Source organism: Oncorhynchus kisutch, linkage group LG12, assembly GCF_002021735.2.
Source record: "Oncorhynchus kisutch isolate 150728-3 linkage group LG12, Okis_V2, whole genome shotgun sequence".
Classification (NCBI taxonomy): domain Eukaryota; kingdom Metazoa; phylum Chordata; class Actinopteri; order Salmoniformes; family Salmonidae; genus Oncorhynchus; species Oncorhynchus kisutch.
In genome coordinates, this window is record NC_034185.2 from 35,076,465 (window position 1) to 35,100,813 (window position 24,349).

General features: G+C 42.6%; 1 protein-coding gene across 1 annotated transcript in view; it reads right to left on the reverse strand.

Annotated features, from left to right (window-relative positions):
• The window catches only part of LOC109900926 (leucine-rich repeat transmembrane protein FLRT2-like), a 34,481-nt gene extending 15,398 nt beyond the window's left edge, over positions 1-19,083 (reverse strand). Inside the window, exon 1 of the mRNA XM_020496832.2 lies at positions 18,731-19,083. The gene's annotated coding sequence lies outside the window, so the exon portion shown is untranslated. The remainder of the gene's footprint in view (positions 1-18,730) is intronic.
• Between the last annotated feature and the right edge of the window lie 5,266 nt (positions 19,084-24,349).

Consider the following 24,349-nt stretch of genomic DNA (forward strand, 5'->3'; position numbering starts at 1 on the left):
AAATCTCCTAAACCTAAAGTATTTCCATTCCTCTTGGCAGCTTTTAGTTCTTGAAGACAGATGGAGGAGGTCCAGTGAACCCCCACACACATCCTTTTATTGTTCTTTATAGGCTAATCATCATTGACTACCTGAACCTGCTGATATTGTGTTTCACTTCTGTTTAACTTTGATACTTTCAATTCCCGTCACTCTGTGTACCACACTGTGACCCTTACACAGGTACTAATATCAAGCTGCGTGTCCACAGAACCTAACCGCAAACTTCCTGATATTCGACTGAAGGTTTCTGTTCCATTTGAAATGCAGAAGATTGCAAACAATGCAGCAGATGGAGAATATTTACCATAATAGGCAGATAAACTAACTTTGTGACAAAACTTCATCCCCCTCAGGTCTCTTCCTTCATCTTTACACACTCCTCTCTGGAATTGTCTCCAATACCACTGTGCATCTCTGTGACAGAATAGCATAGAGCCTAACTGGGTTGTGGGTCATGTTGACCACACGTTATAATCTCAACACTGGGAGAAACGCCGAACAGTGTTTCTAAGCTTACAGTTGATGAATTACATTTTTCCTTAATCATTTTTATGCATGTCAGTTATAAATCTACCATTGTTACATTTTTACGGCACAACTCCCACCAAAGGAAAAGCCCCATTTTCAACAGTCAACCGCCATATCAGTTGTTGACTGTGTTTCCGTCGATGTACTGCAGGTGTTATATAGGCGCTCCATTAAATGAAATAAAGAGAAACCTGTAAAGCTTACAGTTCCTTTTAAGAGAATAAAGCTGCTTGTCAAACTGTTGGGCGGGAGGAAGGAGGAGGCAGGGCTCAAACAACCTGGTAGTCAATTCATCAGGAGCTCAGCTCTCACATGGACACAATGTGAATTATGGGGGAGTATAAATGGTAGCCGTAGACCCTTATTGAAGGCTTCCCTGTGATAATGTCACACCGGAGAAACAGACTGACTGATAACAAGCTGGTCCCTGTAGTAGCCTACTGCAGAGAGAGGGCAGAAAGGGAGGGAGAGTGGGGGTAGACAGACAGACAGACAGAGGGAGAGAGAGAGAGAGAGAGAGAGAGAGAGTGAAACGGAACGACAGGGCGAGAAATAGATATTCTCCAGAGATAGAGAATAAACAGATTGACAGAGAGAATGATATAGAAAGAAAGATGAAGAGAGAGAAAGAGCGATGCCAGGAACAGGTCTTTGGGTCACGCAAAGGATGGGCCTTATCCCACCTCCAATCCCTCCGGATTTCTTTCTGTTTGAAGTCACATCTGGGGTGAATTTCCTCTCCTGAGCTGAATGGAGAGGAAGTCTTAGTCTAGCTGTTCATAGCCTGGATGTGGATTTGAGCTAGCGCCTACCTCCCAGGCTATAGCTCTCTCTCTGAGTCTCTGCCTGCCTGCTGTTGTCCAGACCTCACCTCTCAGTATGTCTGCATGATGGACACATGGCTGGCTACTACTGCCTGAAAGATCTGCTGACATCATATGGCTCAGCTCTCATAGGGCCAGGAGTTGTTCCTGTCTTTGTGCAACAAGCTCTCACAGTCTCACTGCAGAATTAGACGTTCAGCCACATTCTCCAAATGTCGAATTTTGAAGTGTTTTTGACACCCTGAGTTGACTTCTGCTGCTTTGTATCACTCCATTTCTACAAAGGTCAACTTTTTAAGATAAAGGTTAAGTTTATTATTACACGACCATGCTGGTCATTTATGAACATTTGAACATCATGGCCATGTTCTGTTATAATCTCCACCCGGCACAGCCAGAAGAGGACTGGCCACCCCACATAGCCTGGTTCCTCTCTAGGTTTCTTCCTAGGTTTTGGCCTTTCTAGGGAGTTTTTCCTAGCCACCGTGCTTCTACACCTGCATTGCTTGCTGTTTGGGGTTTTAGGCTGGGTTTCTGTACAGCACTTTGAGATATCAGCTGATGTACGAAGGGCTATATAAATAAATACATTTGATTTGGTTTGGTTTGGTTTGGTTTGGTTTAGCCACTCCTTCCGAATGGTTAAGGTAAGGGTTACGGTTTGGGTTAAAAGAAATGTGTCCACGACTGGGATTGAACACGCAACCTTCTGATCCTCAGCCATGGGATTCCAACTATCCTGCATCCCCGTCCTTAGTGCCCTATCAAAACCCAAGCCTACTTGATAGGAATCGCACTCACTGTTTCCCCTAGTATAATTTCGACATCAACCTTGAACAATCTCCCTGCTTTGTGATCTGACCATAAAAAAAACGCATGGTCAAATAAGATAGGCTATAGTCTGGAAATAGAACGTATCTTTGACAAATAGTGTTTATTTTTGGGTTGCCTTACCTGTCCAAAGATTTATTCACTAATTCCCAACCCAGAGTTTACCTCTATATTAATACATTTCCCCATCAGACCTGTGTTCAAACTATTTCAATGATTTTATTTACTTTCACTTCACATTGATTTCAAAGTAAGTATTTGGATATATATATAAAACAAATTACATTACTTCAATATTGTAATGTATTTGGAAATACCCTATGAAAGTATTTAAAGGTATTTGAAAATATGCAGACAGGTATATTTTAATGTCCAAATATGTAAACAGTCCCATGCATTTAGAAACAAGTACAAGTCAAAAAGTAGGCTATTTATAGGAAATTATTTGGATATGCATTCAAATACTTCAAATAAAGATTATTGATTCGGCACCACATCATTTGAAAATATTGAAGAGACAAATACTTAAATACTCATGTATTTGAACCCAGGTCTGTTCTCCATATTTAGATTTCAATGTGTTTGCATTCTCGTGATGAGTTGATTCATTATTGCATTGACTCCTAATTAGGGGAGGGTGGAGAAAGACCCTGCGACATCAATTAAACTAGTGATTTAATTTGTATGGCCAAAATCACTGCTTGCTTATCTCCCGAGAGTATCCCCAGAGGATGTCTGTAGCATGGAGTGTGTGCGTGTGTGTGCATGCGTGTGCACGTGTGTCTGTGTGCACATCCTAATTATAGTTCTAGTCTTCGGTGTCTTGGGTTTTCTACTCAGCATGACCCAGTAACAGTGGATTAGTTGCCTGATTTTTAATGTGCTAATTCGCTTGTGTAGGGTTGTAACTGTTCTAAGACTGATTGAATAGATAAAGTACATTTCTCAGGATACAGTATGGGGGGGCTGCATTGTGGGGCTTCTTATTGTTCTTCGCTATCTAAATCTTCCCTCCAACAATACAGGACTTTGGGTAGCCCTCTCCTGCAGTCAAATGACCTATTGCCCTCATGGGTGGAATATTATTAATATTTGTCATAATTTCATAATGAATTAACAATTTAAATAAAGACTCTGAAAGTCCAGTGTTTTGTTATGTATATAAAGTGTAATATTGGGATGCAAATTCTTTTTTGCAGATTACATATTTATCTTTTGATTAGAACAGTGGTGATTTCAGTATTTACATCTTGGTGGTGAAAATAATGTATAATAATAATAATAAAAAAATGTATGCATTCCAGCAAAGCCACTACACAACACTTAACAATACATTAATTGCACTGTAACGGTGACAAACGGTGACCACAAACTGTTAGGGCCTACATAAAGCTGTCCCAACACTTTACCACTGCTACACTTGGCTATCAGCGGAGTCTTGTCTGGTAGTGAAACAGTTCCGCCTCATTTACTACTTTAAAAAAAATTATAGCTGATATGGCTGACTTGTTGAAACAAATGTGATTTCTACTGACAATTGACATAAGGGGACGACGAGCGGATAAGAGGCAATCCGTAATTTTGATTAAGACATTAATGAGCGAGCTAAGACGGACGTTGTCAATATAACTATTTGTTCAGCAGTTTTGAAATGTACAGTGACAGTATTCTCCCTGTACACCAAGTCAGAACCGTAGGATAAATAACAGGGTCATATGAGCAGACAATGAAAGCTCTTACAATATTCGATGATTACATTTCTCTAAAACAGGCTATAGGCTACATGTGCACGTGCACCACCAAGTCAGAACAGTAGAAAAAATTAAGAGCGGTAAAATGGACCAAATTATTAGCATGAGGCATGTGGTCTACTAACATCTTACTACCCAACATACACTTCGTATTACTTTTTTAGCTACAGTATACATATCTTCCTGGCATATTACATAATTTATGCAGCAGCATTTGATACATTTTTGAACTCACCTTGTGCTGTGCTCACTTCCTTCCAAACCACTCATTGTTCAATATGCGATTTTCAAATTGTTGTGTAATGTTTATGTCCAATGGCCGATGAGCACCAATACAATTTATCAATAATTTCTCAATAATTTCTCTTCATATGACAAAGATTTGCTAGTGACTTGATTCAAAATGATGAGTGCTAGCTAAGATTTTGAAAGTATGATGTTGACATGATCAGTCCAATCAAAGCTACTGTACATACAACGTGATTTGACATCATTTTATCTGTGGCCAATGTCCTTGAGCCTTCTTGGATGGGCACTTCTAATGAATCGCTATGTCAGCACCCAAAGAGCTTGAATTTTTGAAGTCTCCCCTTAGACTTCACGGTGACGTAGTTTCCCCATGAGTGACAGAACACTGAGCCATTCACGGCCAATACTCTGTATTTTCTGCTGGCTTGCTGCACCACCACAGAAAGCACTGAGCTGGCTTACTCAAGAAAACATAAAAGAGATCATGTTTGTATGCGGCTTTATTAACTCAATGATATATATATATTTTTTACATTGTTTGCAAACTGATATTTAACACGTATTAATGCCAAAATAACAAGTAAAACAGGCAAGACTCCCCAAAATGTATTTATTGTTTATTTATTTATTATTTTTTGCTAAAAATGTGGGGCATTGGATGAGAATATTTGTTTTAAATCTCATAGTGCAGGATTTTGATTCAACACAAACGTAATCCACAGTATTTGTGAAATTAGGATAGTTATATTCTATATGTTTACCTCCCTAGAACTTGTTTAGTAGCTGGTATTTCCTAGATGAGTTAATAATATGTAATATCTAATTCTTTGTTCACGAGACCTTTACCGCCTTCTCCCAACTCCCTACTGAACAAGATTACCGAGATGTGCAAATAAAATATTTACCCCATATAGCTTTCGCTAAGGCAATAGCCCTCACATACCAATCTGTACCATCTGGTCACTGTGGTTTTCGCATTTACCATTTTCTACCCCTTAGCTTTCACTTACTGCCACAGTGAGAGTCTTCCCATTTGAAAATAGTCTCACAAACATCCTCAGGCGGTCTCCTATGGATCTCTAACATCAGAAGATTAGAAGCACTACACTACCCAGTTGCTGTTGGGACGAGGCTGGTGAATCACACAGAGCCTTCAGAACATGTGCTGCCCTCTTCCAGGTTTATATTAGGTAACAGTTTTTGGGGGGATAGTAGATTTTGGGATAGTCGATATCCTACAGACTAGCTACAGACAATCAGTAACATTTCAACTAACTATCTACTAACCTTAGCTCTAGCCCTAACCCTTTATCCTAACCCTAAAATGAACCCATTCCCTAAAACGTATTCTAAACATAACCTCAGGTGCTTATCAGCAGATAGTGTGCATCCGGACTATCCAAATAAAGTGTGACCTTCTGTTATTATATTTCTGTATTAGTGTACTCTTTCCAGAGGGAAAGAGGGAGAGGAAGAGGGCAGAGTGAGAGATTGAGAGTAACGGAAGAGGAGTAGGGAGAGAAGGAGGGAATGGGGTTTGTGTGAGTGATTATGTAAGATCTATCGATTAAAAGGATCCCCTTTCGTCCCTCATCCTTCACAGGGCTGCGGTGCCCCAAAAGATAACTCTTTTAACTATCTTTCTCTCTACACCCACCTCTCTCTTTCTCTCATCTCCCATTTCTCATCTCTCACTCTCTTTCTCTCATCCCTCTCTCGCAGGTGGAACAGGGCCCAACCCTGGTGCCTGCCACCCTGCGCAGATTAATTGAAGCATAGCGCTGTAAATTAATCACATATGGCTAATATCTCTCCTCTCAGCTTTGCAGGGAGCGGGCCAGAATCACCTCGCTCTATTCTTCCGGGAGTCAGTCAGCGGTGACTCTCAGGCCACTCCAAAAAATGACAAAATAAATAAAAAATGGTATTGTAGCAAAGTTCAGTAGCTGGAGTTCCGCTATATAATTCAGGACTTCATTTTGTATTACTCGGGACCTCCGGTCCATTCTCTCTCTCGCCGTTCATAATGCAAAACTCCAGATTAATTTCCTTGTTCCAGGTAAGTAAAAAACAGTGGGGAAACCTGTCCGATTGCATTAAGATAAATTGAGTGACCATAGTTTTAGTTTCATGAGTTATTTTTAAGGGCCACTGCCCAAAACAACACTTTACTGAGGAAGTGGAAGACTGCTAGACAACTGGTCATCATTAAGGGTTAATGGAAAGTAAAATATGTTCATGAAAGTGCAATAAGAGATGATCGAAGACTAAGCAACACAAGGAACGTTGCAATGCAGTGGCAGCAATGATAATACCATTAGTATGTTGTTACAGTTGTGTAGGGTTAAGGTAAACACAAAGCAACAACGTACTGATTTTCCTCTCAGATACTCAATGTAATCTTGTCAATGATACGGACTGTCAACTCTTTGGAGGTTTAAACTCTCTCCCTTTTTTTCTTCCAGTCATGGGTTTGATTTGTTGCTCCTTAGATTAAATTGCAGAGATTTGCGATAGGACAATATTCCTATAACTAAGGTCTGATATCAATAGTCTTATAACTCATAAGAACATTTGCTTTCATACAAAGTTCCAGTGCACTGTTGGTTCCCCTTATCGTCTGGCTGATCAACAGTATTCATTGACTTGCCAAAGGCCCTGATTGCATGGTTAGAAATTCATGTGGTAGATGTATTGGCTTTGATATGAATGTTATGTGGTTTTGCCCATGGGGGCAGTTCCATTAGTTAGATTTTCCATCTGTCTGAAGCAAGACTGAACTCTTTAGCTTTGTCACATTTCATTTTCTTTGCGAACTTAAAGCTGCAATATGTAACCTTTTGGACAACCAGACGAAATTTACATAGAACTTTGAGTTCTATATCGGTCATTCTCATTGAAAGCAAGTCTAAGAAGCGGGAGATTTGTTCTATGGTTTCGCTATTTCTATGCTTCCCGTTCTTCCGTTTTGTACACCAGCTTCAAACAGCTGGAAATCCAATATTTTTGATATTTCAAAGTGTTTTAGATTATACAATGATTCTCTACACGTCTGCTTGTTTTGTCACAAACCGAAATTAGGCAAACTATTCGAATTTTAGCAAACAGGAAATTGTGAAGCAATTTCTGCATATTGACATTTGTCAAGGAATATTTTTACTTTCTAAACTGATGTTTCTAGTTTGTGCCTTGAAATGCTTTCCCTATTGAATCCTATATCTAGGAGTACGATGCTAAGAAAATTCATGCATCAATTCCATGTTCTTGTACACCAAAAGGAGCGGAGACTATGTTGTGTTATATTTAGATGCAGCAGCATCCTTGTTCTGCGTGGTGTATTTACTGCTAGTACTGTGTACTATTGTGATCTGTCAGAAAGAAGAAAAAAAAACGTTCTTAGAACCCCGAGAACAGAATCAGATTTTCTTGTATGGACGTGCCATTCAGCCCACGTGTTCTATGCAATGTTTCGCCACATACAGCAGGCAAGCCTGGTTCTGATTAAACACAATCTTGATGTGTGTAGTGCATATACTAAGCGCTGTGTCCTCCCTGCTGTGCGTGTGCACACACTGCCCACACACACACATTTGTCATGCCGAACTACTTGTTGAGACTGTTGTTGTGATTAATGTGGTGGTTTAGGGTGGCTTTAGCGTGATCACTGCACTGTCAAAGCAGTGTGTGTAATTTCGCAGTGCATGCCGCAGTTTTGCTGAACCACATTCACATTAACAGCAGGCACGAGGAAAACAAACGGAAAAAAAGGGCAAAGACAAACTCATTTAAACCGCAGGTCGGTAGGTTTGCGTCCGCGAAACGGTGAAGTGGTATTCCCACAAACAGTGAACCCCTTTCTTCTTCCCACGACCTTAGATACGACACTTTTATTTGACATCGAGGTCTGTCCTGCCCAACAACTGTTGTTAAAGCATCTAAAGTCCCCTTAACACACGGATATGTCTGCAGTGTGAGATTATGACTGTAATAAAACAACCTTGGCTCTGTTTCCCTGAGAAATCGAAAACAATAGTCAACACGTGTGAGGCATGTCAAAAATTCCCCCGGCGTTATTCGAAACTGTTATGGCAGGTAGGAGTGTTGGGCCAGGTACCGAAAGGTTGCTGGATCGAATCAATCCCTGAGTTGATAAGGTACAAATCTGTCGTTCTGCCCTGAGCGAGGCAGTTATCCCACTGAAGACACATGTCAGTTGAATATATCCCCCTTTCCCCAATTAGAGTGAGCAGGTATTTCTCATGAGTATCTGTTTTCTCCTGGGTGTCCAGTGACTTTGAGGTGAAAAGCCTGGGATTGGTAGTCAGAACAGGGGAATGCTCTAGATGTGCACATGGAAGTGTTTTAGAGATATTTTGTGGGGGAGGCAGTTTGCCAGAGATGTAGGATCAAACAATGTCCTCTTAAATGTATCTTTTGGAAGGAGGGTGTTAGCACATTCCTCTCTAGCTATCTGTGCATGTCTGGACTTTGTTGGGGGAACGGTAACTGTCGTGTGGCACAGGGGTTGTGTTAGAAAACCCACCTCAAGACTTGAGCATTGGCTTCGGTCCAGTTCAACTGATTGGCTAACAAGAATAGCTTATAAATGGAGCCCTTTATGCTGTCTTCACATACACATGCATGCAAGAATGGAACGCCCCATTCACATCCCAAATTTGCAGTCCGTTGCGTACAACATTGGATGTTAAGCCAATTATATTATGACTGTAGCCTCACGTTTTAATTCGGAAAAGTTTCTTGTAACGGTCATGACATTTGTTTATGAGGTGTAGCTACACCATCTTCAACCTAGCCTAGCTTTTAATTAGTTAGCTATCATTAGCTGCTCTGTGTGAACTAGCTTGACTTGCTAGAAACTAAGAGAAAGAAGTTGAGAGAAAAGTAACTCAATTAAAGCGGTTTTATTATCACCTGAAACATTGTTTCAGGTGAGTGCTATCTCTGACAAGAGACAGGCTCTCTTCCATCTTGCATTATGAAACCCTATGGTCATCCGAACAGTAGAGGAACGAGATTACGTGAAAAGGAAGTATGGCCAACTGAATTGTGTCAGTATGGGTCATAAGCTCACAAACGCAGGCACGCATGCGTGCACACAGGTAATCACTCATTCACATGCACGCGTACAGATGAGTGCTAAGACACGCACACGCACGCGCACACACACACACACACACACACACACACACACACACACACACACACACACACACACACACACACACACACACACACACACACACACACAACTGCCTACAGGTGTCAGAGAAAGTAGTGCTTTCAACTCCCCAGCATTCATCAGAGCACTTCAGTAACACAGTCAGAAAGTCATTGTTATTACTCTTACAGAGAGGAATCCAAGCTGAACTATGCCAAGAATAGGGAGAGGTGGGGGGAGAGAGAGAGAGAGATCACAATGGTGATAGGGAGGAGGAGAGACCTGTCACTTCTCTTGCTGGAGTTTTTCTTGGCTTCTACACTGGATACAAGGCAGGGTGAGGTAGAGCAAACAGAACCGCCACTGAGCGTGCCCAGTTGAGCCTACTAATCTCACAACGCACTCCGACCTATCCGGCTCACTGACAGCATTTAATTACAAACAGCCTAGTGTCAGGCACACACACACACACCGAGTGTCAGGTAATTCCTTGCTCTCCCTCTCTCACACTTCCCCTTCCCAGGCAGCAATTACACCCGTTCACTCTTGTCAATGCAGCAGCGTTTTTTTTCCTGCTCTGCGTAGCCAAACATCTACCCCTACCCTCCCTCCCTCCTCTGTCACCCCCCCAAGTTGAACAAAGGCCAACTGCTCCATTACTCACTTGTTCAGTTTAACTCAACAATGAGAGCCTATAGTATTGGCTCTGTTGAAGCTAACATAATACAGTAATTCTACACCGAGAAGTTGATAGATCTAGGATCAGGTTCCCTTTCACAAGTAGTTCATTGGTCTATTAAGGTTTAAAGCACATAATTGACCTTCTGTGTCATGAGCTGATCAGTCTCTCAAGGCATGTTGATTGAGAATACGCTCTTTTGCGGAAAAACGCCCTCGGGAAGACCATGAAATGATCTACTGGATTAGTATCAGGTGAACGGGAATTCATTTAACTGAGATCAATCAGCAGTGTTTTCTCTGGTTTCAGAGAAGATACATTCTGAATGCAAACAACACCTGTTTTCTTACCAGATAAAGAAGTTGTAAAAAAAAAATTATATATATAAAGCCTAGATTAATAAAAGCATTTCCTGTCACTAGACAATCAGCTTTTAAAACAACACAACAATTAGTTTGATATAGCTGTCATTCAGCCGTTTACAGTAAATTGCATAGTAAAGTATGGCTTCAGTCGAGGATACACAGTAGGCCTATAGAATAGTGCCATAGCATAGGGCCTGATGAATGAAAATATAAATTTCAACAGGGATCCTTTCTGTGGTCATTAAGGGATTTTATAAAAGCTACTTGTCACCTCCTTAACACTCACAGTACTTACTGGGGGAAAAAGCCTGACTTGATTCTTCCCTAGCGTTGTTTACCGAGACAGCCAGAGCCGATAAATACCAAAGAATAACTTCACCCTCAAACTCTCCCTCTTTACCCACAGCCAATGGAGGCGATTCTTTTTGCTGGGCTTATTGAGGCGGATGCCACTCTGGCTTTTACACTGTGGAGTGAAAATGAGGGATTTCTAATGACTGTGCACTCTGATAGTCTTCCAACGGAACAGGGTCCAAGGCCGCTCACTCCGGAGCTCTAACTCAGCACAACTCATCAACAGCCACATAACTCTCCCTACTCTCCACCAGGCCATAGTAGAATGCCGGAGAATGGCAGGAAAACCGAGCTGCTCGCTGTACTCTACGAGTGTTAGCAGATGGAGAGAGTTAATGCGAGTCTGTAACAGAAAAATATGTGGCGTACTCGGCCAAAACCCTAAAGCTTATTATATCTCATTATGGAGATTTCTGTTGTGACAGCAGGAGAATGTTCAGGTTGTTGATATGGCTTCTTCTTTTTTTGGGCCGTGAACATCTGCAGAGAAAAACTGTGGTGGTGTTGGATGCATCGGAGAAGAAAAACACACTACCATGCATACTCCAGAGTACTGGTACATTTGTTCATGCTAACCTAAAGCACGAGTAATGAGCACTTAAATGTGTAGTGTCAAAAACGCTAATGATTTGAATTGATGGAGTAATTAGCGGTGTGTTTGTTGAATAACGTCCAAACCTCATAATCTGTTTCTTGTTCAAGGATTTAAAAAATAACACCTTTGTCCCTAGTTAAGGGCTAGATAGTTTTGTAAATGCTTTTTTGTTGTTGTATTTCCTTAGTTATAAGGGAAATGTCAACTATATTTGTTTTATATAGTATGTGGAGTTTCAGTCTAATTTGGATTCAGACGTCTCTCTGTGTAGTGTGTCTAGATTGCTTAACTCCTTTTATTTATTTATAGTACATTTAAAAAAAAAAGTTTTACCTTTATTTTACTAGGCAGTTAAGTCAGTTAAGAACACATTCTTATTTTCAATGACGGCCTGGGAACAGTGGGTTAACTGCCTGTTCAGGGGCAGAACGACAGATATGTACCTTGTCAGCTCGGGGGTTTGAACTCGCAACCTTCCGGTTACTAGTCCAACGCTCTAACCACTAGGCCACCCTGCCGCCCCGTGTGAGGTAGACACAGTAATGTACAGGCAGCTACTGTATATCTACAGTAAAATGTTCCAATCATCCTAATACTTTTACAATTCTAGAGATACTGTTTTTTATATAAGGGAGTTAAAAAAAATGACAAAGGGGGATTGTCAAAGGCAAATGTTTTGATAATTTAATGATATATACCCATTGATTCTTGAAGAATATCGACTAATGCCTTATACATTTATTCAACGGGCGTTTCAAGCCTCATCATTTTCTAATCTGGTTCCAGTGACAGGTTTGGTATTGTAGCCTATATAGACAGTAGACACTGGGGGACTATTTTCTCAGGGCCCTCACTTCATCTCCTCTCCCTGAGTGAGCGTTTGCTCTGTGTAAAAGGAGAACACTTGACCCCTATTGTCTCCATGTATAGACATATTCCCCTGCGTAATGGGCTTTTACATATAGATGTCAAGACACACACACACACACACACACACACACACACACACACACACACACACACACACACACACACACACACACACACACACACACACACGCACACACACACGCACACGTAGGCACATCAGCATGCACATACGCGGGAGTGCATCCACAAACCCAAGCCATATTACAGAGATGCGCATACCCACACACACACACACAAAGTCACATTTATTTTCATTGACGTACCACACCCAGGATGAGCGTGTTTTAAAGGCATTCTTTTCCGTGGCATTTGACTTGCAACATTCAAGTGAAGCAAAACAAATTCCACTCATGAGTGCATTTAAAATAGCACGGCACAAAACAGACTCGCCCAGGAATGTCATGTCGACTTGCAAAGACCTACCGATGAGAAATCTTCAATTGATACAGTCCTATGTTCTGAAAATAGCTACAGCAGAAGTAGTGTTCAAATTCACAGCCTATGCGGTTGTATGGAGATGAGAGAAGGGTTTAGTAGATCATGATGTGGCTTTACACAGTAAGAGGACAACTTTAAGTTTTAATCCAGTAGGAATTCACTGGTTTTGCTCGAAATGTTCTTAGTAAAAACTGCTTCTGTTTCTTGCCTTTTTGTATCGTTTTTTCTCTCAGTTTAGTGCACTTTTCCTGTAGGCTAGTGTCGGTCTGTATTTTTTTCAGCAGTGCCACTGGACTTATTTTTCCCTCTGTCTGTCTTTCCTCTCGCTTCAATGGGCCATATGCTTCAACAACATGTGGGAAGCAGGGAGACATCTTGGGTGGAAAATTGATTCTAACTGGCTGATCCAGGGCATACGTGTAATGGTGGCCGAGACTGCCTCAGTCCCACAGTGCAATGTCACCACAAGCTATCAGCCTTAGCGCTCTGGGCTTTGATGCTGCTCAGTGCATATTCTGAGCCGGGTAAGCCTATATGCCCCAGGAGACCAGGTCAACCAATGGGCCCACAGCCATCTCCTCTTCTTTGATATTGTTATGGAAAAGTGGCAACAGACAGATTTTTTTTAGGGGCTTGATGTTGCAACAGCTAGAGCTCAGCAGAAACAAAAAAGGGTGACTCTTCTAGCTACGCTGAGTGTGAAGGAGATGTAACTGACCGCCGTTGTTTTAGTGCCAACACAAACTCACTCACTTCTTGGAATCTTTTAATGTGCCATAATAAATTGCAGTAGAAAGCAATTGCTGGGCGATATGCTGAGGGGTTTGAAATTGAATCCTGTATCATGTGGGGACGACGAGGCACCCTCAAAGAGAAACGCCGGGGTCCCTGGGGGATTCTGGGAAGGCCATCCGATCCCACCTCGAATGAGCGGAATTAATGGACACGATACAGATTTCAGAACTACAGGTCTCTGTACTGTCTGACTGAACATACACACAGACGTAGACACACACACACACACACACACACACACACACACACACACACACACACACACACACACACACACACACACACACACACACAGGGATAGATGAACCTTGACATGTGTAGTCTAACTACTTCATCACGCGATGCAGCAAAAAAAAAAAATCCCAGGAACAAGAACATTCCAGCAAATGACAGCCCTGATCTGCTGTACCCTCCAAGAGAGATGCGAGTAAGCCCATTAAATATGTCTCTATAACTCTCACTGGATAAAATCACCCTGGTCAGCCCAAGGCTGAGACACTCCCTCTGATTGGTTGGCTGCAGTTTGTTTGAGTTTAAACGGTGGGTTGTTGCCGTGGCGTTGGAGCCCCGCTGTGTGGCAGTCAGCCCTGTTTGCTCTAACTGCAGGTGGCATTAGCGATATGCATTAGGAGCCCTCTGCCCTCATAATGGCAGAATAAAAGTGAGCCCCAGCGCTGTTGGGCTCAGATGTAACTGGATAAAGGCTGTCAGAGGCTTGTCTGCACCGCAAGTGGAAACGCAGACAGAATCTAATAAGGAGGTCCAACCCGCAGCGATTCAGACAGAATCAAAACAAAGGGGGTCTGAATATGGGCCCTAAGAGTCAATTGGGCCCTTCTGGGCCTAAACCAGTGCCGCCTCTAGCCCGTGTGGGGCCTTAAGAGCGATTTGGATCGGGAGCGCCTTCTGCGAATAGGCCCCTTCTGCGTATAGGCGCCTTCTGCGAATAGGCCCCTTCTGCGTATAGGCCCCCTCTGCGTATTGGCCCCTCCCTCTAAATCTGGACCCCCTCAGCATATAGCAGAGCACTGCTGACATGGGATAACTGAGTGATTGACATAACAAACGGAAAACTGCTGATGCACCAGAGATTTTTGAAATTACACCTTGTGTATTCCACTTTTCCTGATTGAGTTCGTAAATAAATGGTTGTGGGCCCCCTAGTGGCCGCATTTTGTTTCATTGAACCCAACTAGCCGATTCGGGATGGTAGCCTACTTTAGGAATATAGATAACCACAGTCAGTCAATGTCTTGTTTATCTGTATTCAGACAGAAGGATGTTTTTTCTTCTTCTCTTCTATCAGGGAAAACATTATGGGAATAGAAACCACCAAAAAAGGATTGGGGAGGGGAGAGAGGCAGAGCTGGGTCAGCGTGAGGTATCTGATAGCTCTCTGTGTGTGCGTGTGGGCGTGCGTTTCTGAGTGCGTTCATGCATGTGTTTCTTAAAAAAAAAAATCCCAGTACAATGTGTGGGAAGACAGACACTGGTCTAAAAGACCCATTCATCCTGAGTCATGTTTCACTAGGGCTGCAGTGTCAGGCGGAGAGAGAAAAATAACAGAGCCTAATATCCTCCATATGTCCTAGCTGCCCCATGCAGGAAAACAACATCCTGGTCCTGGCTGCCTCTCCTACTGCCTGATCAAAACAATACCTCTTCCTGTCATCGCTGCTCCTGTCCTGCTTACTGGTGTTGGATGGGAATAACTAGGGAAATATATGCGTAACACTCCCCTGACATAGCGTCTCGTTTGATGTGGATTATTCAAACACATGCACTTTCTCTCCGTTCTCGGAGCAAAAACACATCTGACTCATTAAGTTTGAACAGCTCTGACAGAATATGAATGAGGCCAGCCAGTCAACCAGTTTTGTGGACCTGATTTTTAAGCTTGAGATAAGTTGGCTTGTCAAAAGCTTTCTCTCAGATGTTTAGCTGGAGGACTGTCAATTTTTTTGACAATCAAAAATAAGGTGTGTCGTGGGATATGATAGTTTAGCCTTGCTTTGCTCCAGGCCAGGTCTGTAGGTCATGTGAAAATGTGAGTGGCTTGGCTGGTATTACTGGCTGCTGGAAGATAGGCGAGTACTTTCTCCCTCTGGCTGATAAAAGGCAGAGAGGTGATCACACTGCTGCCCAGGCCTACAGCCCTCTGTTGGGCTACTGCCAAAGCAATACACACACACACACACACACACACACACACACCACCCCCACATCACGGGCCACATGGATAAGAGATCTGCCTGCCAGGCTTGCACAAGGTCTACAAAGTTTATCTTGGATATGTGCTAATGTATTTGTTGACTAAACCTCAATGAATTCAGACTATATCCACGATGAATGATATGGAATGGAATAGATGTTGCAACAGAAACATGAATAATGACTGATGGTTTAGTGTCTGATTGAGAGTGGAAGAGGCACTAAGGCATGAAGGGGGAGTCAGTGGGCAGTGGTCAGAGACGTGATGCCTGTCCATGACGGTGGCTGGACAGAGGAGAAAATAGAGAGACTGAGCGAGAGACAGAGAGAGAGAGTGAGCGAGAGAGAGAGAGCGAGAGCGAAAGAGAGCGAGAGAGAGAGCGAGCGAGAGGCAGAGAGAGAGACAGAGCGCGAGAGAGAGAGAGACAGAGAGAGAGAGTGAGCGAGAGAGAGAGAGGGAGAGAGAGAGAGAGAGCGAGAGCGAGAGAGACTGCGCGGGAAGCCTTGGCTGCTGGCAGCTCGGAGCTCCGGAGTGCTCTCTTGGCCACCTTCTGAACGTTCCAAAACAAACAACAATGGCCCTTCCAGATTTGCTGCTCACAGCCAATAAAATGACTCTCAGAATTCAGTCAGTCACAAACTACTTTGCTCTCTGGATATCCATGCTCCAGCCAAGAGAGGACGCGCACAGCGCAGTTATCACGAGAAGGCTAAACCATTTTAAGTGATTAATCTGAAAGTGGGTTAGAATCAGATAAAATAATGTTTTTGTGTTATAGATTCATCTTTATTTTTTTTATAATCCTATCAATAAATACAAATCATTGACGTCTAAATAAACAAAATTCATATTTTTTAAATCTGGTATTGGGCTCAATTTTGAAACAACCCAGTGGGCAAAAACTGTTGGAATCAAAGACGCTAATACGTCTATGTCATTCCAACCAAAAAATGCAATGTAATGATATTAAATCAATGTGGATAACCGATTGGATTTGAAGAAAGTCATCAACATATGGGAGTTTTGTCTTTTTTTCACCCAACTTTGAACCTAAATCCAATGACACGTGACATGTTTTGTTTATTTCACGTTGAATTCACATTAACTGACAACTCAACCAAATGTAAATCAAACTAGCTATTGAATTGATGTCTGTGCCCAGTGGGAACTAATTCAATGTGGCTGATGGTGAAAATGTAAATAATCAAACTATTTGATATATCGTACTATGCTTATGCACTATTTTAGGATAATACTTTTTCAATTATTTATTTACATTCATCTGTCATCAAGTTCCAAGGAAAAGTTAGCTCACAAATTCTAGTACAGTATATTTTTCCACATATAGACTTTTTAGGTCAATTACACATGATCCGTTCCTTTAGCACTAATGACATCACCCACAGGTATTTGGTTCTATTTTTCTATCGTCTGCGGGAGGCCATTTCTCTCTCCACCTTTTTCTGATGCCCAGAAGAAGGTGAGTGTTGAAGGCAGTAGGTTATAACTCAGTACGGTTCCTTATGCCAGGCTCTCCGTTTGCCATGTATGCTCTGCTCTCCCTGGCCTCCCTACACGCATTTCTGGGCTGTGCCCTGAGTTCAAGTTGCTGCTCTAGACAATGCTTGATTCATGACTGAGTTTCCCAACAGTCACATGACTCAAGACACTGATGGAGATTTAGGTCATGCACTACCGAGGCACCTAAAGCGAGGGTTGGTATGACGTATTCTATGTGGAGACCTGTAACTGTTCTTTGTAGTGGTATCAAACCTGCTACCAAACCTGATGCTCCTATCACGTAGCAAGTAGCAATATGCTGTTCTGATGTCATAGTTACATCATGGTTAAATGGTATGTGAATAGAGTTCTGGTTTCTGAAGAAATGTGTTATTTGAAGGGAGGGATAATACAATTTTACATGGTAGTATTACAAAAATATTGTGGGGTTTGATCAATAATTGTTCAATAATCAAACTGCAGTTTTGGCAAGGGCCTTATGGAGTTCCTGCTTTTTCACTGAAATTAAAACTGTATGAGAACCCCCAGTGCCAACAAAGTGTGAAAAGAAGGTATCTAAAATCAAATCATATTCTCTTTTTTATCCTTTTTTAATTCATTCACAACCAGAGCTGGGCTACGGTTGGGCTAATGCGTCTAAATGATTTTCTTGATAATTTTGATTTTAACGTAAGAGTATACAGCAGTCAGATAAAAGCCCATTAAATGAACAACACCTCTCACTGATAAGTAGCAGTGAATTATTGCTACGCCTCACCAAATATTTTATAATATTAATTTGGAAAGTGATTCAAAAATATTTAAACAAGATATTAAAAGTGTGTACCAGCTTTTACGATGTACCATTATCTTCACAATTTCCAGGCTACTCCTAAGACCCTGTCTTTCTCAGCTTTCCCAGAATAATACCCTACTTTATCAGGCTATAAAAATACCATAAGTCATTCTAGGTTTGCTCTGTCTGAACGCATTACAATCTTTCTGAAACGTTTCACAAGGGAATGATCGTAGTAAACACTACACAAACAAGTTTCACTGGCCAAAAATACATAGCTCAAATTGTACAACAGTCAATGAACTGGATTTTTTTTCTCCAATGCCTTAAAAATGCATAGACTACTGTATCTAATAGCACCATTTACATTTGAGAAATAGCTTCCTTGTATTCAGATCCAGTGGCTCCCTTTCGGGAGTACGTTCTTCCTTCGCTCAAACTCTCCCTCTTTATGCAGACGCACTGATTGGTTTAATTATGATTGCACCGATTAAGTGTGTCTTCTCTGCTCTCCCAGCTATCTCAGCCTGAATCACAAAGATCCAGGGAGTTTGGAGCTTTGCTTTAAGTGCTGTGTGGTGTTGTTAGTCTCTCACACTCTCTCTCTCTCTCTCACTTTCTCTCACATGTTGTCAGACACTCATTAGAAGAGGGGCTCTTACCGTTTTTGAGGCAGCTGGTGGTCAAATCAGGGTCAGAGAGAGAGCGGCGACCTCCCGGAGTTACACACGCATCCCAGGACAGCTCCCGGATGGCAGGGTAGTGAGGGCTCGTTATCTTAAAAGAGCGCAGTGTCTGTCGGGCAGCATGTAGCAAGCGGCAGGCGTGTGTCGGGAGGAAACTACGGGCACCAGTCAGAGAGGAGAGAAAGAGCTGAAAGAGAGAGAGACAGAGCAGGACGCCGGCAGTCGTTTCACTTCCTCCTCTTGTGTGAGGAGTGTATGTAACTTAACCCCTGAGCAGCCTGAACCTTCACACACGCAACCAGTTCGAACCCGTCCAACAATGGTTGTCTTTTTTTGTTATGTTGTTTAACTCCTGAGAGTGGCGATGAGCTCACCGTGGTCTCGTGTTTCAGGGCTGGGGTGACTTGGAGGAATGTGAGAGCAGGCTCACGGAGAGGCAGAGGCGATGGAGAGGTCAGAGGGCACCAGAGGGCACCTGGGGGAGTTATCAGGGAAATGATGGGGGGGGGGGGTTCCAAGAGATTCACTGAGAAAAAAAAAGAGGAGTTAGGGACTGTTTGACATTTCTGGAACTGGGACCTGGAGAAAAATGGGGGAGGACCATGTTTTTCCAATTTCAGTCAGGGGAAGGGTTTAGTATTTTTTTAATCTAGTCTAGTAGAGGGTCATGTAATTTGTAATCGATTACATTTCTAAATGGCCTAATTCTGCCCCTCATCCTTGATTCTCTGCTGGCTGCGAAAAATCAGGTGCACCCTGTGCCTGAGGCCTCAATAAAATGAAAGAATGCCTATAGTTATACTATACAAAGTGCATGCTCAGATAATTTTTACAATGCAGAAATCGCTCAGTTCTGCCTCCTGGACAAGATTCATCCCAATAGTCGTCAACCTGCTCATGTAAAATTACATCGAATTGCATGAATCGTATATTTTTTCTCCTACAAAGAAGATCTCTCCCCCCTGCTCTTGTCCGAGGCGGTCGTCAAAACCCACAACCTACTAGCCCACAGCCATGTGCACAATCAAAATTGCTACGTTGCCATGTAATGCTGACATGAAGAAGAACAGCTTCTGAAAGTGCATACCTAAGGCTCTGGTCTGTACAAGAAGAGCGTGTAAATGGTAGACATGTTATTGGCTTTTTTTGCGTGTGCAGGGAGGGTTGGGTAAAAATATATTTTACTGAAGGGAGGGCCATCCATAATGTACAGTTCCTTAGAAGGGTCAGGAGTCAGACATGCCGCAGGGCTAGAGGAGCGCCCAGGTGGATTGAGAGCTGTAGGCTATGAACACGAGGACAGAGCGCATTTAGCAAGCACATTTAGCACTCAAACCCACTGTCGATTTACCCCTCGCTCAGAAACTGCACAGGCTCTGTGCTTTGAACAGAGACAGCAGCCGAGGGGGGAAATGACAGGCGCCGGCTTTGTTGGAACTGGGGCCTCTCCTGTCTAACTAGATGATTTCTATAGTTCTTTTATGTTCCTCCGTTCCACCTGAGGAGAGAGGACAGAGGTGTGAGATTGTTGGTGTTAGTCATATTTTCTTCAGGCTAAATCCATACAAAAGTTGCCAATTAGGAAAGGAACAAACTGGTTTCTGAAAAAACTTAGATGAACTAACTCATCATCCCATATCAGTTCCAAAACAATCATAACTTACTGGGCTGGTAACAGGGGGTTGGAGCATTTATTTGTTTATTTTTCAGGGCTTTGTTTACTCTCCCTGCCTGCTGTTGCTGTTTCAGCTTCGAACTGCCAGATCAGCGTTGCTTCAGAGCCTCCGGGAACTTCACAGGAAGTGTGTGAATGAACACTGCAGGCCCCACATCCCACATCTCAGGAATCTTGATCCCTTTTTCTCTTGTGGCTGATTCAAGAGCGGGACTGGCTAATCGCTCGCACAGATAGCCTCCTTTCTGAGGCCTTTTGGGACTGTAAACTCCCACCTCATTACGGGATGGAAGTGTGTGTGTGTGTGTGTGTGGCGTGCAGTGTGTATGTGTATGTTTGTGCGGGATGGGCACACCCTGGTGGGTCCAATCCCATGGGAATGCGGTGATAGCGAACAGCTTGTTTTTGTGTTCTTTGGCGATGCTGCTGCTCCTGGAATTCCAATAGGCACAGGGGAGGTCTAACATTTAAAAACAGTGCCAGGCATAAAAAAAGATTAAAACAAGTTATAAAAAGCGTTTTATTTTTTTCACTTAAAGTTTCTTCTTACTTTTCAAGCCATGTTTTGTCTAATTGCTGCCATATTTGAACTGTATGTTTCTCAGAAAATAGTTTTGATGCTAAAAACCTTTGTTTGAGTGTCAACTTAGTCTTGAGTTTGTTTTCAGTACCTAGCTATGTGTTGATCTATTGTAGTTTGTACTCTATGTTAATTCCTTGTCACAGCCTGACAGGTTGAACTTGAGGTTGAGTTTAATCCTCTGGTGAATCACCTGATCTGTCTCAGCCAAATGAGTCAGGTCGGTGTTACACGTCCCGACACGCCCAGCTTACTAACACTTGGCTCTGGTCATGTCCCCTAGGCATCCGCACTACATAAACAGGAAAATAACTTTTAAAATGTCCCCCCCCCCCCCCTAAATAATAACATCCCTGTATATTTACTCTCAGGTCATTAGCATATAAGTAATTGGAGACCTATCTCCTTCCTGAATCTTGATTAGAAGGGTGAGAGAGAGGGAGCTTTCAAACTAACTAAGATTAGACATGGCAGGTTGCTATGGTGAGAAGTCGTAAACATGTTGTGGGCCTGATTCCCGTTTAAATTGCTTACACTAAAGGTGTTTAAAATTATAATTATTAAACTGGGATGAAAACAAAAGTGTTTTGTCTTGGTTTATAGGAAGCAGCAAAGGTTTGATGTTGGGTAAACAAACACATTCCCTATCTCTGTCCAACAACTAGAAACAAACCCCACTGCACACATCAAAGGAAATTCCATAACCTCAAATTATCAAACGTTTGTTTTATACACTGCCCCCCCCCCCAGCTCTCTTATACATTACAAACATAAGCCACCAGCTGAAACCGCAGTGGAAGGGCTCAAAATGAAATGAAAGTGTACGTTTATTGTGCAAACTACTACCTCTCTTTATGGTGTTTTGAGTCTTAAGTGAAAACATATTCCTGGAAATCCCCGACAGTGGCCTCTCGCCGGGAGCTCACAACCTTTAAGTGAAGAGAGTGTGTGTGTGCGCATGTGCATGCGTGTGTGCACACCTCTCCACCAATGCAAGCAGGGTTGAGGCCGCTGCTACCCTGCCCGCGACGCCTGGCAAATTACATCATTTTGGAGACAGCATGAAAGCACTTTAAAAGCAAGAGCAAATTAAAATCTTTATTACTTGCGGAAATGCCAATTAAAAGACAACACCTGGACACATGGCCGCTAACATGGCCACCGTCTCTCTGCTATGCTGAGGAGGCATTTGGTCTTCGTACGAACCCCAAAGGGGCCCACCGCCATCTCGATTCTCTCCTGACAGGCCGAGGAGGCATATGGTCTTCGTACGAAAGCCAACGGGGCCCCCTGAGAATGTTTTTCTTTCCATCTTTTTTTTACTCCCTCTTTTATTTGTTAAACGTCACCAACAATGTCAACAACCTCTCACAGTCTCACTGCAGAATTAGACGTTTCTCCAAATGTCAAATTTGAAGGTTAAGGGTAAAGGGTTTGGATAGGTTTAAAACATGACGTTTAGGCACTCATTCTGAATCTTTAAGGTAAGCGTGAAGGTTTGGGATAGGGTTAAAATAATATATATATATTTTTTCAATGAGTGTCTACCACTGGGATTGAACACACAACCTTCTGATTCAGATTCATAGAATTATGCTCATCCGCCACACCCATCCACAAAGCCCCAGCAAAACCCAAGCCTACTTGATGGTAATAGCGCCGACTGTTGCCCCTAGCGGCTCAGGAGATAGGCAGACGTCCAATTTCAAAGCAATCCTTGAGCGATCTGCCTGGACAATGTACCTTCACATTCACTCCCATTGGCCCATAAGTCACTCTTTGACGTGCTCTTAACGGTATTAATAAAGGCTGTTTCCTGGACAAATCATATGGAATGGATACGTCGTAAACATGTTTGTGGAACGCTACTGAAAAAGAAAACCCTCCTGATTCTCAAGTCAGCACGCAACACCCATGCCTAAGCCCTATCCCTCATCAATTTAACACTACCCCCCACCTTAGTCCGAATACACACACGCACGCACACATGCAAACACACATAGATAGCCACGGGAAGATCTTGGGGTTGGGGGTGATGGGAATGGGGGGGGGGGATTTCTTCCCGCACTGCAGACGTCTGTATCGGTCCCCTAATACAGGAGTAGTAAAGGCCCAGTGAACTACTTTTTTGAAGCAGATAAATATTTCCCGTGCTGCAGAGAGATATATTGGTCTGCTAACACAGGCATCACTCATTAGGCAGGATTAGGCGACCGCCTACGGTGGTAGATTGATCATGGTGCCATTTCTCGGAGCTAAATTGACCAAGACTCATCTCCAACCACACAGAAAATCTCCCAGAATTCTGCTGAATAAACGATGACAATTTCTCTGATGCCGCCCTGTGATAAGCAGTGCCCTCGTTGTCAAAGGCAAGGGCCGCAAAATATTTCCGCTTGTCCATTCCCAGCGGACAAGCTGTTGGAGAGACGCATCGCTGCCACACTCCACCAACCTTCCGTCAAAGAAATTATCTATCATAAATCATGTTGCAGATATAGTATATGGAAGAAAGAGCATGTCGCTTTTTCTGTAGCCTACAGCCTGGAGAAATATATGACAATGAGACGGTCAGACACTTTTTCATCAAGCAGGTTTCTCTGATCAAAAAGCCTAATATAAATGGCGCACAATCAAGTGAAAAATGTGCTGCCCTGTTAACAAACAATATATCCTAAAAACAGGACAGGCCAATGTAAAATGGCCAATATGGAATGCAAAATCAGGCTACTCACAACTGCAGTCCTGGAGTTTCACATCATGGGATAAATTGTCATGATCAGTGGTTTCAAGTTTGTATCTGTATATTTTTGATGAGCTGAGCATACCTAAAAAATAAAAATAAATGATCATGCATTTCCCAGTGTGTAAACACATTTCAAATAGGCTCTGGATAATTCCTGATAAAGTTGGTTAGCTGGTATTTAAATCTTAAATAGCCAAATTGATTACAGGAATTAGGGCTAATAAAGCCAAAGCAACAGCCTGTTTAACAAACGGTAGGCCTAACACAGATGGGCATTCATAAAATTCCATTACAGGCTGATATGGTAGGCTACACCCAAGTAAACATGCACGGACCGACGGTGCGTGTCTTTTGGACGTCTTTTCTTGGTGCAGTACAGACCAGCCTCGATTTCCATTTCCACGTCCACGGATGTTGGTTTTTGGGCTGGTCTTTCATTCAGAACCGAAAATGAACCTGATTTCAACGTCCGGAAAACACGTCTTTTCACCTTTTACTCAGAACCTAAATTGAACCCAACTTACACGTCTAGGAAATACATATTTTAGACATGTTTTCAACCTAATTTTACTTATTGGAATGATTCTAGTTTTA